At 43.2% G+C, this 15,705-nt stretch overlaps 1 long non-coding RNA gene across 7 annotated transcripts; it reads right to left on the minus strand.

The window, feature by feature from the left end:
• Positions 1 to 638: 638 nt before the first annotated feature.
• Positions 639 to 14,862, minus strand: LOC130160305 (uncharacterized). Of its 7 annotated transcripts, none has more exons than XR_008825981.1 (5): positions 12,608 to 14,862; positions 6,598 to 6,700; positions 5,731 to 5,820; positions 2,333 to 3,684; positions 639 to 1,903 (listed from the first exon to the last, which is right to left on the minus strand). It is a non-coding gene; the product is annotated as an uncharacterized LOC130160305 (long non-coding RNA). The 7 variants fall into 7 exon arrangements; XR_008825982.1 differs by adding an exon at positions 7,194 to 7,292 and having other exon boundaries at positions 639 to 3,684; positions 12,608 to 14,851; XR_008825980.1 differs by lacking the exon at positions 12,608 to 14,862 and adding exons at positions 7,194 to 7,292; positions 7,760 to 9,042 and having other exon boundaries at positions 639 to 3,684.
• Between the last annotated feature and the right edge of the window lie 843 nt (positions 14,863 to 15,705).

Below are 15,705 nucleotides of genomic sequence, written 5' to 3' on the forward strand. Positions count from 1 at the left end.
AAGGCAGTGGGGCAAAGATCATTCCAGAAACATCACAGATGGAGGAGTTTGGCAAGGGTGATCCTGTATCCCAGTGATTTTCCACTGTTAAGAACCCCAGAGAGCAAGTGAGGACAGTGCTGTCTGTATTGGGCTGAGCTGGCTGCTGGCAACCCCTGAATAGGCAGGCTGTAGGGCAGAACCCTCGTCGGAACACACGGATTCCCCACAATGGGTGTAACATCCCTGGCGCTACAAGAAATACACCGATGCACACTTCTTTCCAAGCCTCTCCTCCTGTTTTTTTCCCCACCACCAAGTGGATCGTGGCAGCACATAAGTGACCCCAGTGTGCCCACAGCTGTCCGTCTGTCCCCCCCCACCCCCCGCTTTATTTCCACCCTGCAGCACACAGAAGAAGTTTGGTGAAGACAAGTTCGGTGAAGACAAGTTCAGGAGCCCCTGTGAAATCAGTCTGGCCGCCTGCATCAGACCTCCTTACGCTGGTGTACACGATCTACTACACATATTTTGGGGAAGCTCCGAGTAAAACTGATGCTTTCCTTTACTCACAAGGGGAAGCTAATCCCTCTAGCTCAGTCTTCAAGGCACATGGATAAGGAAACTTCAGTCACAGCTAGTCATCTCGTGCCACCTCCTCCATGCAGTGTTCTCTAATGAACACTATTTATTTTATAGCAATACATCTCTGGTGGCTGAATAATATTGATATGGTCAGTATCAGGAAAAACCTCAAGAACTAACAAACAAGAAGACAGCAAACACCATTCATTTCATTTTGCCACATGGGGTGACCTTCCCATGCATCTCCTTCTGTAAGTCCCCTGTCAAGCAGCAGCTGGGACACGTGACAAAGTGGCCACCCTTGCTCAGTGTGGGCCACGCCAGTCCGAGCTGAGGTCTCCCGAGGTTTCTCCTGTTGATGTGAGCTTCAGTTTTGTATTTAATGCTAGAAGTCACTAAGGAAGAAACAAGGACTCGCTAGGGGAGCGGCTAGGTCACCACCCATCAGGAGTCAAAAGTATTTTATATGTTCTATATAACATGTGGAAATCAGGAAACACAGGCAACAAGATAGGGCTTTTTATCAGGTGGGGTGAGGTTCTGCTGAAGTGGCACAGGAGATGCGCAGATAACGCTGACTATCTCCACACACTACAGGTCAGTGGGATCGGCTGCTCCGGCTGCTCTCACACCACCGTGCTGGTGAGCAGAGCCGGATGATGCTCCCAGTCACTGCAGCTCCCTTTGGGAAACACGCTGCACTCATTCAGCTGGAAAACCTGCTCTTTCCCATGCAAGTAAATGCATCTCTACTCTGCCATAAACCGAGCCTAAAAATCCTCCTACTCCTTGCCAGTCACGCAATATAAGTGACACCAACCATCACAGTGGTTTCTAAAGACTGACAGAGGTGACAAATCTCTCACTGCAGCCCCAAGTTGCTGAGCATATTCAGCAAATGCTTGAGAACAAAACTCTCTGGGCTCAGTGCAATTCCTAAACTTGCTCAGCCAATTCCACTGGCAAGAGCCACAGCGAAGAGTCACTGCAACGCAATACGGACCTGCAGCGCTCAGCGGCTCTACTTAGGGTCGTACAGCTTCAGCAGCGTGAAAAATTGAGGGATCAGAGACATTAGGAATTAATTAGAAACGAGCTGCAAGTTGGAAATGTTATCTAATTCGGTAAGTTACTTCCTGCAGGGATTCCAACATTGATACCACCACAGGGGCAAGCTGCCTTCCTTCATCCACTTCATCTGCTCCTTGGAGCAGTGGGCAGCAATCTGCCCCGCTGCCATCTCCTGGCTCGTCCTCCGCCACCTCTTCCTCTTGCAGCTCCGTCCCCTCAACAGCACAGATGCAGATCAAATCGCAGCCCCCTGGGGAAAGATTTCTCCCTGGGAATAGAAAAAGCCAGCAACGTAAAGTATCACAGGTTACATTAGCTTAAATTAATTTCAACTACTGAATTTAGCTTCTGTGACAATTAACGTTTTTTCTGTATTTTTTTAAACAGTAGGCATAGTGCATGGATCACTGTAATGAATTAAAACACATGCCTGAAACAAGTAAATTAAAATCTGTGAGACACTGTACCATAAAATCCAGTTGTTTTCTGTTAGTAACAAAAAGCTTAAATTTTCACAGGAGAAGAGACAGCACTTCAGGCCAAGTAGGAATTTTCCTATGACTTAACAACTCTGTATTACAAACCATATGATTTCTAAAGGAAAGGGACACAAACTCTAACTCGAGGTAAGTAGCATGTTCTGCCACACTCCCCGGTTTCCTTGGTGATGGCAGATGAATCATTTTCTATTACAAACCTGGAACTGGGATGGACAGTTAGATAACGCTGCTTCGACGCTCTCAGTGTGCAGCTCTCCCGGCCTCTGGGAGCCGGGTCACCCCCAGCGAACCCCAAATTCAGCCTCTCCGCTGGCACACAACACTCCTCCTTTCAGCATCCCTCGGAAACTGGGTTTCTGGGAAAGGGAGGCGTGGGATACTGTAACCTGCTGGAATCGCAGGAGTTACGCAAGGGTCAGAACACAGTCACCAAACCAGAGCTCGAACAAGACACAGGCTTTAGTTTTAAGTGTCATAAGACCTTTGGACTATTAATGATAGCCATCTCAGGCTTAACAGAAAGCTGATACCTTCATGCTCGGGCTGCTTTGGAAGGAATCATTTTTCAGTCTGAACTAATTTTATGTATCATTATTCTGAGACATCTCCAGCTGAAACGCTGTCTACGTTCTGTTCCCTGCTCAGCTCAAGCCACCAGAAGCACATTGTGAGATGAGTAAGATTTCCCAATTGCTATTTTTTGCATTCATGGCTTTTTGCCTGTACATAGTAGCTTCAGTATAACTAGAATGAGGCAACCGATTCTTATCTCCTTTATTATAATATACGCTATCTACTGTCTGGAAAAACCTTAGAGAAAATTATGTAGAAGATCTAAAAAGAACTGAAAAGGGAAATGGTGATCCTGTGGTTCGGGCAGGAGTCCGGATCAGAAGTAGCTGAGCGCTCTGACCCCGGCCACTCACTTACACCACGTCAGGCGGGTCCCTCAGCTCCACATCTGCACAACAGGGATGTTTGCTCATCTGGCAGCGATACGCCAAATTTAATCACAGGGTCTGCTCAAGTAACCACCGCTAGGAACCTTTAAATAGTAAGTTCTCTTTTACAGCAGTTCTTTCCTAATAAACTTCCTAGTTTTATCAAAGCTTGTTGGGAAAGCCACCTTCCTGGTGAAGGTACGAAGTAATTCTCACAGGGTGCAGGAGGAAGGTTGAGAGTTTTAAGCGCGGTGATGAACACCTACCAATATTCTATAGGGAAGGTATGCAAACAACACTTCATTGCCCTGCACGGAGTTACTCGGGGAAGAAGGAAGGCTGAATTCCTGTTTGAAAAGCAAAACTGGAAACTATTTTGTAATACGCTGCCTCAGTCTTTCAGCTCTCAGGCGTGCCAATGCATGCGGGCAGAATTATTTTGCAGCTCACGATAACGTCCCGTCGTCTGTAACTTGCCTGTCCCCCTCCGACATGCAGCACACGGTGGCAGCACACAGGAATGACTGAGAAGGACAAAGTTACGGTCCACTGTCAGTTGCCCCTTGATTATTATTCTCAGACCACAGGCAAAACAGAGTTGAGGCAATCTGGAGATGAAATTGCAAAATTAAGACTGTGAACAGAAACAGCGCTTAGCCGTAACACACTCGCTTTTGTCCTGGTCACATAAGCAAGATGTGGGACACAAGCAGCAGTTACGGACCCTCGCTGGTTTTTTTCAGGTGTTACTTGTGGTGGGGGGGGCTGTCAGTAGTTTGGCTACCTGAGGTCTACGCTGCAGCTTTCTCCTGACTTCACTTTGTTAATTCCTTTGACTTCTCACTAGTATCAGCTCTTGTTAGAAATCTAAGCACATTAACTCCAATGAGGGTTCAAAAGAAAGCAAAAAGTTGGAAAATTTTAGCTCCCTACATGCCCATCCTTCCCCCTTCTTGTAGTATTTTTGATGTAGGGAAAAACCCGTATTTCTGAGCAACATGCTACCTTGCGACGTTAAATGGAGCAACAACTTGTTTTCATAACCTTCCCATGCTGGTCAGGAAATTTTACTAACTAGTTATTGCTGCATTAAGAAAAAAACCCCAAAACAATCCCCCAACAAAACACCCCACACCGCCCCCCCCCCCCCCCAAACACCACACAACAAACAAATCTCCCACAGCTTTCTACAACTGATTTTGGAATTACAGGTTGAAGAATGAAAGGTGCGACATCACCAAACCCCCTGCAGCGTGAGGGCTGCTCCCCCCCCCTGCCCAGTGTCAGCAGCAAGTCAGCCAGGGTGAAACGGCCCTTCTTAAAATTCCTTACAAATTAGATTTGGTTTTCAAATTCTCGTTGTGTTAGGGGGAAAAAAATACCCAGACAGCCTGCATGTGTCTGGAAGCACCAAGTGGCTTTCTGGATGCTGCTTGCTAGCCATTTTTTTCCAGCTGGACCATGGTAAACAGCAAGGAGAAACAAAACCTCTGCTCTTATGATGGTTTTGTGCCTCTACCTTCCACTCTAAACCAGGAAGAAAATGTAATTTTCTTGCAGCTCAGTTGAACTGCCTCTTGCTTTTCCACAGACAATAATTCCCATCAAATCTTTATATTTCTTCTGTTTTAAAGACTCCCCCCCACCCCCAGCCAGCTGCCTTCTGTCTTACTCAGTGCCATAGTGCCATTGATTCCTGTACTTAATGAACTCTGTATCCCTGTCCAGCAGGACCAGTAACCGGCTTCTCTTTAGCGGTATTAATTTTAACATCATTACCTTGGAACAGACTATTCATGTGCATATCTTGGAACTGATATTAGATTTTCATTCTCACCCTCAGCACCTCACCTTACCCTAGGAAAGTGCTTTAGTCCCGTGGCGCGTCAGAAACCCCATCAGCCCTACTGTCTCTGGGGGGGCTGGGCTCGCTCCCTACGAACCTTCAAGCCAAGACACTGTAACTGGTCAATTCCGCTCAAAAGGCTTCGATGACCCCTTGGGAAACCAGACCCCGTGTGCAGGGAAAGTCAGGTATCTACTTTCCTGGGAAGGCACATCCTCAACTGATCCGCATCAGTGCTACTACAGATTTCTTCTTTGCACAGAAAACAAGATTACAAATATCTAAGGGAACTATGCTCCTGCTGTATAGGTCAATTAAAATAAACAGTAATGGCCCTGTTCAGAGTTCTGCATGTAAAAGATAATAATTAATAGATCACTTCAAGGGGGAACTCATAGTCTCCTTCCGCACTCTGTCCAGGAGTTTGGCAGGTTTTTCAGGACAGGGAATTAAAACAAAAGCTGTGTCTCCTTTTTGGTGGAAAATTTTGTATAATTTCTCACTTTCCAATGTCTTTAAACTGCATTATAAGGCTCATGCTGCAGGACACGGTGAAGAGCCTTAGACCATGGAAAACAGCATAAGAATTATAAATGCAAGCACAGATCACACATACCCACTTTTGTGCTAAATTAGAGGGATCAGTAAGACAGGGGTGAAAATAATATTTAGCAATATGATGAAATAAAAGGAGAGACTGAAAACACCTAGACCGACTGCTGTTCTCAGGGAGCCTCCTTTGACTATGGTGCTTGTGTACCTCGGTCCTCAGTACACGGGGATGGCCCCCATTGCAAAAGGTACTCACGCTGCGTGTATGTGGGGCATGGCTCAGTACAACGGCAGCTGTTCCCAATATTCCAAGACATTTCATCAGAAGGCATTCACTAATTCCGATCTGTAAAAGCAACAGCCCAAGAAAGGCAGAGGATTCATTAAAAAAAAAAAAAGAAAAAAAAAGAGAGAGAGAGAGAGAGAGAGAAAGATAGGGACAGGTCAATTTTAAAAATTGAGAATAAAATAATAATAAAAAAAGCCACAAAACCCCCAAAACACTAAGTCCCTCTCAAATCTTTATCCCCATTTAAAAAGGCACAGCTAAGGAGACAGAAGAATGAGGCATTGTCCTAAAAAAGCCCTGATTATTTCTGAGATCAGCCCGCACCCCTTGCGACCCACAACAAACTTCTGAGGCAGTAGAACAAATCTGAACGGGTCAACTCAGGCAGAAATTATCTTGGTGGGTCAGAAAGCAGGAATGAAATTAATGTCATTTTCATTTCTTATTCAGAATTATTGAGAAGATTAAAACCTGCATAATTATCTTGTTGCTGCCAGGACAAAAATCTTTATTAAGGACATCTGTGGACCTAAGGCAGACCTGTTTTCTAGTGTCCACAAGAAAAGCAAACACTTGCCTTTCTTCACTCTTTAAGAGTGGATTTTAATTATTCTGCCACATACGTACAATAAGTTATGCCCTTTATTTGTAGCACAATCAGTGTGCTGAAATAAAAATATAAGCATTAATTTATACCTTTCAAAGCCAGCAACACAACACCACTTACTAGTGCTGGATTAAACAAACTGCCTTCAGTCTGCTAAAGCAGTGAAAGTTACTAATTTGGGCTTAATTCCAGTTTTGAACACCCTTAAATTTCCTCCCCAAAATTACCAAGTTTCATTCTGCCCCGATTTCAGCTGGGATAGAGTTGATTTTCTTCTGAGCAGCTGGTGCAGCGGTTTGGATTTGGGGCGAATCTATAGGAAAGAGCATTCTACAAAAGAAAACAAGTAGTGAAATAGTACAAAAATGTTTTTGACATAAGAGTGAAATAACTAACATGGTACAAGTCAAAGTCACGTGCTGGGAGCTGACAAGTGATGTGCTATGAAAGACTGTTTAAATCTTAATGCTCATGTCAAAATCTGTGCAGTGACACCTCTGCTTTCAAATTTAAACCGTAATAGCGCAAAACACTCTCATGGTCATTCATTTTCATTGTACCTTTCTCCTACTTTTGAAATACTTGAATCTTTACTACATGGTCTAGAGAGACATGATATTTATCCATCCCAAACTGATGGGGTTGTAGCCAACGATGTTCATTTCTGAGAAGTCCAATGGCAATTCCAAATTGTTACAGCGGTGCATGATAAGGTTATCTCTAATTGCTCAGGAGACTGTGTGCTGCCAGTCTCACTGTCTTTAACCATAAAAATACCCTCCTTCACAGACATTTGGCTGTCTGTTCTAACAAGTACACGTACCTCCATTCTATGCTTTTCTAACCAGGAAGCAGAAGATCACATCCAAGTTCAAACTCTACATGGGTCTTCTGCAAGTACATATTATGCCAACCAAAGGAACTACACAAAAAAAAAATTATGCCAGTTAACAAATAACATCATCAGATTGTAAAGACAAATATCTGAAGAACCTTTATGGTCGATCCTGAAAAACAGTCCAGCTCAAAGTTCAGAAGCAGATAAGATAGAAGAATGAACTCATGTTCTCCATTAAGAATCACTCACATTGGACATTAGGAAAAGGTTCTTCACCGAGAGGGTGGCTGGTCCCTGGAACAGGCTCCCAGGGAAGCGGTCAGGATGCCAAGCCTGTCAGAGTTCAAGTTGCACCTGGATGATGCTCTTAGTCATATCGTTTAGTTTTAGGTAGTCCTGCGAGGAGCAGTGAGCTGGACTTCGTGATCCTTATGGGTCCCTTCTAACTTGAGATATCCTATGATATCTTAATCATAGTGTAGTACATAATAGGCTGGAAAAACTGCCAGTTCATTATGTTATGAAAATGGGCAAGCATTTATTTAATTCACCTCGATCATCTCTCAGGTAGCCATGTCTCCCAGGTTTAATAACCAAGCCCAACACTAAAAGCAGAAACTTGATCCATCTTCTATTTACAAGTGAGATGTTCCTTACTAGTGGGTAAAAAAAGTCTTGTGGAGGTATACATTATGTTTGGCTTTTAAAATACTGTTAGTCAGTAGAAATATGAAACAATAATCATTTAAACCTCTTGCAACCCTGAGCTCAAGTCCCAAGAGTGAAAAAAGTTTGATATTGTGTGTTCTCAAGTGCCTCACTGCAAGTTGCATAGTGTTTTATCATATTCTCACAGGCATATTTACCTACGTACTCTGCAAGTAATAATAAACCCCCAAACTGTCAACACAACACAAGACATTCTTTGCACAAATAGAAGCAGCCCTGCACAACAGCGTATCTCTCAAACTCCTGAAAAAAATGGTACCCAACCCCACTGACGGTCACACCACTGGTCATTATAATGCAAAGAAAGAGGCAAGAAATTAAATATATTTCAAAAATACTAATCTTTTCAGCTCAGAGGTAAACTTGGTCCGTCACTTACTCAGCTGAAGGGAAGCACCACCTGCCCTGAGCTCTGCCACCTCCTCTCTTCAATACCTTGAAAACACCTATTACATGCTCAAGAGACAGCAGGGCAAAGGCAAAAACATCCAGATGGACTGCATTGTTGAGATAGGAACTAATTACCTGGTGATAAAAGCCTAACTTCTGCTTATGGACTCTTTCAGAAGTCTGTAATTTAAGATTTGGTCTGGAATACAAGGTGGGCAACAGTAAGTGTTGATGTGCGCAGCAATACGAATCCGGCCATCTAAGAAGTCTCTGAGCTGTGTAAATCGGACAGCCGATAATTCAGGCAGGCATAAAATACAAAACAAATAGGCACCGCACCTTTATCTAGAAAAATAAGTTAGTCTGAGATAATATGCTGAACAAACAAGCTCACACAGCTCATGCCTACAGTACGGATAAGGCACTGTCTGGTGGACTAGCATTTTTAACTTCTCCAGAAAGATGCTGTCCTTTAAACTGCTCCTCTCAGAATGTTGACCTCCCAACCGTGTGTTAATTCTGTTGAACCTCCCCCAGAAAAATGCAACATTAAAACCTCAGTAAAACTTTGCCTTGGGCTGTAGGACGTTTTAGTCCCACTTTCCAGAAACCTTAAACCAAACCCAAAGTTGGTATAATTTGTCTTTGCTCTTCTTGAATGAAGCCTTTCAGCAGCACAAACCAACCCCTAACTTACTAAATACAGTAAAGCTGGTACAAAACATGACACTTACTTTTTCAACACAAGCAGAAAGTAGTAAACACACTTGCATATATTCCTTAGTGCGGCGCAAGCTCTGCAGAAGGTGTGCAGAGCAATGCAAATTTAAGCAGAAGTGAGAAGCCACAGAGAATCTCTCAAAATATCTAAAAAAAAAATAAAAATTCTCAACCTCAATTTTCCTGCCTTTTGTAATGCCCATTTTCCTTTTCTTGCTGAAACATGTACTTTATCAGGTATCACAATGCAACACTTTTAGACCAGTATGTCAGCTTTTGGTGTGTTTGTCCCAGACAGTGAGGAGAAGCAGTGGACATCGCATCACATTATGGCAGGCGTTAGATAGTTCAGCCTTCCTCCACAGAAAGGAAGTTCATAAGTCACAGAAGGAAAAAAATCCAATGATTTTTTGATATGAACTAAATAAAAGAAAAAAACTGTTCCAGATTTTAGACTTCTGAATGGCAGCCTAACACTGTAAATTTGTTAAGAAGAAAACAATTTTGCAAAACTGGAATACAACAAGAATTGGTAAGTTGGCAACTGAGATTTCCTTTAAAGATTTTCCTAGTTGACGGTCTCTTTCAGTTTTGACAGAGATGACCACTGACTGCAAGTTTTGTCCTTCATTCATGCGAAGAAATGCTACGAGGATTAACAGCAAAATTTCTCTGTCAGAATAAGAACAACATCAGGAGCAGAGATCTCCCCCTGGACCTTCATGCACATCTTCAAAATACCTTTCCCAGTTCCCCAAACAAACAACGCCCTGCTTGTCTGCATCTCTTTCCAAGACAGCCCAGCTTTTTTTTGTCAAGGAGTGAAAAACCTGGACAGAAACCTATCTGTAGCCAGAAGCTGGAGCAGCAGAGCAAAAGGTAAGACGGTTTTTCCAGCAGAGACAAGAACTCCTTATTTCTGAGAATAAATGCAGATGAGGTTCTGGGCATTGGAAGTACAAGGACAGCGAGTGTCCCTGCAGGTTTTTCTGGGAACACATAGTGGTGAAGGAAAGGAGCATTTGGGGTACGACTCCCCTCTCCAGGTGCAGAACGCTAGAACAGAGTTATTTGCTTGTTCTTTTTGGAGGAGAATTAACCGCCAGCATCCAGTCCATTGGAATGGATGATCTCTCTCTGTCCTCTCACAAGGACAGTTGACATCAACAGAGGCTGCCCAGAAAATTATTAATGTAGTCATTACTCCAGAACCTGCATTAAACTCATTTTTGAACATTCACAAATGTCATATCTCTCAATGACACATACAGGAGAGCCCAGTCCTTCAAATAGGTATTTAGCTTTATAAAGATTTTTTTTTTCTCTGATGCAAAGTTAACCTCAACCTTTGATTGCCCACAGAAGGAAAGAGCAATGGAATTTCAGCGTCTGTTCCACAGAAAGGGGAATTAGACTTTCCTATCCTTAGCCCTTCAGGGTTTCTACCTACCAGGTTTCACCACCAGTTGCATCCCATTTCCAAAGGTGACTTTGGATGCTGAACTCACATGGTGACACACCCACTAACAAAACCCACACACACCTTTCGGTCCAGACAAGTATATGCATTTTTCAAAGAGATCAAGGGGCAGAACAGGTGTCACCCTTGTCACATCCATGGACTCCAAATGAGGATGCCTCTCCAGCTGCATGCCTCTCGGCTCAACATAGAAATGAAAGTAGAAACAATTCTGAAATTGGTGAGGTGGAAAATCAAGCCCATTACCCTGTTAGCATCACACAGCTGAAGCTCCTTGGATGGCTTTTAAGTAGAACAGCTTTTGTCAAAGTTGGGAGAACAGCAGAGGCTCAGCCTCAGAGTTATAATGTGAAATGACTTCTTGTTTGAAGGTGTACCTGATTCCATAATTGTTTTGTGCCTCTCCCAAAGGTGAGTTTCCAGGAAGACTCAGTTGTCCCACAGTAATGAGCTTCTATACCGAAACTGTAAAGGAGAAAAGCTTCAGCCTCTCAAAGCCAGGACACGCTGCTAATTAAAGTGGGATGAAATTTCCATCTTTTTTTAAACAGCTGACATAGCTGTTTCTAAAACTTCTCATGGTCTACAGAAGGAGTTTAGAGAGCTCAGCCAACCAGTCGGTCTAGAAGCGAAGCCAGCGACCAGACCCATAAGCAAAAGAAACCAAGAAAAAAATAAACAGAAGAAAATTGCCAGGCAACACCAATGTAAGGTCCTAATTTTTCCGGTTGCCCTCTTTACTGAATTTCATCAAGTCAAAAATGTTGTGAGACAATAAACACTTTGACCAGCAGGTAGCAGGAGAGATCAAGGAAAGAAATTCAGTTTAGGTCATAACTAATTTTATCAGGAACCTTTTAGTATTTTTGGGACCCAGAACAGACAGGTCAGATTATGCCCCAGCAGAATGCAGTAATGACTTCATTATATTGTATTTTTAATGTTGTATAAGACAATAGAAGGGTTTAGCTGTACAAAAAGTTATTTCATATTTACCATTCTCATGAAGCTTGATATTGTTTAAAGTAATAACAAGAAAACAATCAGTCAATCGTCTTAAAAATATCTATAAAAGTTTATATGGCCAGAAAGTGAAATAAAGCCTGGTTTACCATCTCAGCTATAAAGTTTAAATTGAGAAGAACACACTGATGGAGTCTGAGGAAAAAAAAAGGGGGGGGGGGATTTTTTTTCACCTCATTTCATGTATTTTAATTACTTTTAACAAGTTAAAACTCCTAGAAATTTTGGGTCTTGCTTTGAGTATCTGTTTAAGTATATGCATGCTCTTCATTCCCAACACAGCCCTCGCACGAGAGGATAAAAGCCCACGGGATAATAATCGCAGGCAGCTCTTGCACCCAGCTGGGTTTTACAGCAGTAAGAAATAAGCATCATTAGCCATATTACATCCAGACCCATTTTAAGAACAACTTACAGCAAACTTCCCTGCTCTCCTTTGGCAAGAAAGTGCTAAATAACCCCCAAGCCAGGCTGATGTGCTGCTCACAGAAACAGAGTAAGGACATGAGGGCAATGAGGTATCGCAGCCCTAGAGAACACTGGGCATCACTGAAAAAAAGCAAGAAACAAGGTTTTCTGAGGTTCTGATATGTGCGTGTTTGTGTGCTGAGCTGGAAAGGGGTTCCAGGCAGGTGTTCCTTTTCTGTTTTGCATGTGGTTGGAGTATTTGTGTTGAAACAGTTTGCCAGAGGCTACAAAAAACCTTACGCATCATTTGAGGCTGGTCTAAGCACTTTCTCTGGCAGCCCACAGAAACGCCGATACTGCCCCGAGCGCCTCCTTTTCCGTGACACTTACTGGCTCTGAGAAAGCCAGGACGCTAAAGGAACGAGACTGGGAGTCCTGCCGTGTGCTGCCAGAGCCTTTCTGGCCGTGAAGACTCGCCACCCTCTATGTCTTGCGCGAGGCTGGGCACTGAAGCCTCAGAGATACTTAACCTGGCTTGGGGGCATCCCCATATGTTTCTGCAGAAGCAAGAAATTTACAGGCTGTAAGCATAAACGCTCCTCTCCCCATATATAAGTAAAAATACGAAAGAAAACGCAAAATATTCTACCTGCTCTTCGGTTTTCCTTGTTCCTCATGACGTTTTTCCACTTAATGTTTGGGAAGATGCTTGTACACTGAGGGTGCTTTTAATGCTCTCTGCCACAGGAGAGGGCTATCACCATTAGACATGCTCATCAAGAAACCACTCCCAGCTGTTAACATACTCTGTGGGGCCCACCAGGGGGAAATAAGATTAAACCTCATGTGCTGGAGGTGGGTGTTTGCCTGGAAGTACTGTAAAGGTTTTATTTAAATTCATATTGTGGGTGGCATGTGCCCTTCTATGATGAGAAGCTGCAAAACATGCTGTGTGCTCTGACCTGCTGGCAGCAAAAGGGCTGAGCAGCTGTCGGGAGGTGGGATCTTCTGACAGTCAAATCTCGAAGTTCCTGGTTGCTACAGCAGTTTCACCCTTGGTAAAACCAGAACAGCCCGCAAAAATGCGTGGCATGCAACACCTTACTCTCCTCAGGCAGGAATCTCTTTTCTGTCAGCGAGGAGTGAAGAAGCCCTTGGAGCTGAACGATTGCAGCTAGCACTAGTCAGTAGAAACGCAGATGCTGCAGCTTCTGAGTCATACTGGGCTCTGTGAACTTCTCTGCATCTCCATTCTGCCCACAGCATCAGTTAAAGATAACTGGCTGCTTAGAAGCGCCTGCAACTTAGAGAAGCTATCACACCTGCCCCCCCCGCCAGGTGAAGAGGTAACTCCCGCCTACAACCAGCTGTAAACTTTTGCCAGAGAATATCCATGAGGCTCAATAGCAGTCAGAGAAGAATCGCATGCTTAAACTGGGATAAGTCATCGTTAGCAATGGGGATGTAATGCTTCACACAGGTCAAAATGGCCTGACATGTCCCTGCCCCAGGATGTGAGCTAAGGACCACCGATGGGTAAAACAACAGCCAAGCACACCATCTGTATCTCACTAAATTAAAATAAGCAAGAAAGAATTAAAATAGATTAGAGCAGAACAACCACAAAATTATACTAAGCAGAAACACAATTCTAAAATCTCCTAATATTGACAAAATTGAACAGCACTTGAAGTACTTTTGGGAAAGGAACGTAAACCAGCTCATCTTATCTAAAACATGATATTCTCTTTAAGTAGCATGCAGATGAAGAGAGTTAGCAGGAGGTAGCAGAGTAGTTTAGATTTTCATTTGAAATCTAGACATCATCATCGTTTTAATGACCTCTTCCACAGAAAAGCAAAGTACCTTTCCAGCAGCAGTTATTTTCAGTTAAAACAAATCTAACAGTGAAATGACCATAATGATGCCTAGACAAAAACAAAAGTCCTTGAAATATAATAAAAAATACAACACAACCCTATACAACCATTTGATATCTGCAACCAAATGGCTTAAATTTACAGAAAGTTGTCATACGACATAATTTGATAAAGTATTGCAAATCTTACCATTTTGTGTATGTAAAAGGGCTTAAGCTCTTTATTCAAAATGGGATTGTATTGCAGTAGGTGTAGTAAGACTTAGAAATACTCAGGAAAGCTAAAGCAATAAAACTTTGTTAGTAAAAAAAGCCATATTTTCTTCCACATATTTAGTAGGGAAGGGTGCTTTATATGCTCTCCCCACTCCAACCACCTGACTGACTTGTTGGAATCTGTTAAAAAAAAGACAGGGATTATTCAACACGTTGGGCTAAGTATACTCAAAAGTTTGTGCACTGATTCTGATGCTGAACTCTGTGGGGGTGCAAAGGATCTTAAACTTAAAAGCTACCGAGAACTTGAGCTGCCTCCAGGCCATTTTAAGGTCTTCACTCCTTTTCATATCTAGGATGAAGATAGATGTTGTCACACTGGCAGGTTTCCCTGTGACCCACAGAGAGGTCTGAAAAACCTGACCATGGAGGTATCACTCAGATCATGAATCTCTTTGTGATGGAGATGAGGGTTCTGGTGCCCCACGCTGCAGTGTGGATGGGTGTTTGGAACAGTAGAGACCGAAGTCTTTATCTGGCTGACAAATTTCTGTATGAGTCAATGCTACCTCTCAGTAGTCATGTATTTGTAGAGCCCTCTTTTTGCTTGGGCAATGTTGCAGGATTTTAATTCTGCCAAAGCTCTCAGGCACACCTAAGGAAAGCTCAGGAGAATCATTCCCTGATGTACACAAAGACACAGAAATGGTACCGTGAGTCTGAGTCTTGCCTGAGAGACTGGGAAAAGGTGTGCAGGTTCAGGGTGTCATCAAAAAATCAGGATAAAAATACTAGGGAACCTCTTGCCCCGATTCACATTATGGTGGTAGAATGCAGGAAATAAGCATTTTGCTGGTTTTGGATTTGCTGTGCAAATTCCACTTACCTTCTGCATAGGGTGAGGGGCTTCATCTAGGTGTCTGCAGGGTCTGAGGGACTGACCTGGCCAGGCTGAATCAAACAGCCCGTACTGTGCACTCTGCAGAGGCTGTCTTGGAACCAGCAGTAACTCAGTATGTGAAAAACCTGATTTCCCCTTCAGGATGCGGTTAACTTGTTTTTCAAAACAAGGGGCAGTTAATCTTGCAGGGTGTAACGTAGTCATGAATGTTGACCACAGCATCCTGCTTATGCTTGTGAGAGAAAGACGAGCTGGGGAATGTGTGTGTTGGGGTCTTTTTGACTAATAACCAAGTTGTTATAGAAACTATCACTCCATCAAACCACCGTGCATTATTTCCTGTTGGCCTCTTCCTCGTAGCAATGAGTGGAAAAAAACATGTTTTCTTCTCTTCTGATATGTGCATTTTCCTTCCTTATGCTCATATCAAGCCATCTCCTATCTGGTTTCTCCTTAGACATGTTTCTTTTTTTGCCATGATGCAGAACATCTGGCTGGGGATGTCTTCAGAGTGACAGACCAGACCTCATTTGCATCCCCTGAGTCTGGAATTCATGGCCCTACTGAAGCTTTTTAATGTGCCAAAGAGAATCTCCACTTCCCTGTATAAGGTCTAGAAAAGACAAATTCAGCCAATGGGAAGTCCCAGTTATTAAAGCTGCATTTCTCATCTCAGTGGTTATTAGGACAGTTGGATTTCAGCAATCTCCATCCCAAATTCTGAAGAAAAAGCATGGAACAAACCACAGCA

This window comes from Falco biarmicus, chromosome 17, assembly GCF_023638135.1.
Source record: "Falco biarmicus isolate bFalBia1 chromosome 17, bFalBia1.pri, whole genome shotgun sequence".
Lineage (NCBI taxonomy): Eukaryota > Metazoa > Chordata > Aves > Falconiformes > Falconidae > Falco > Falco biarmicus.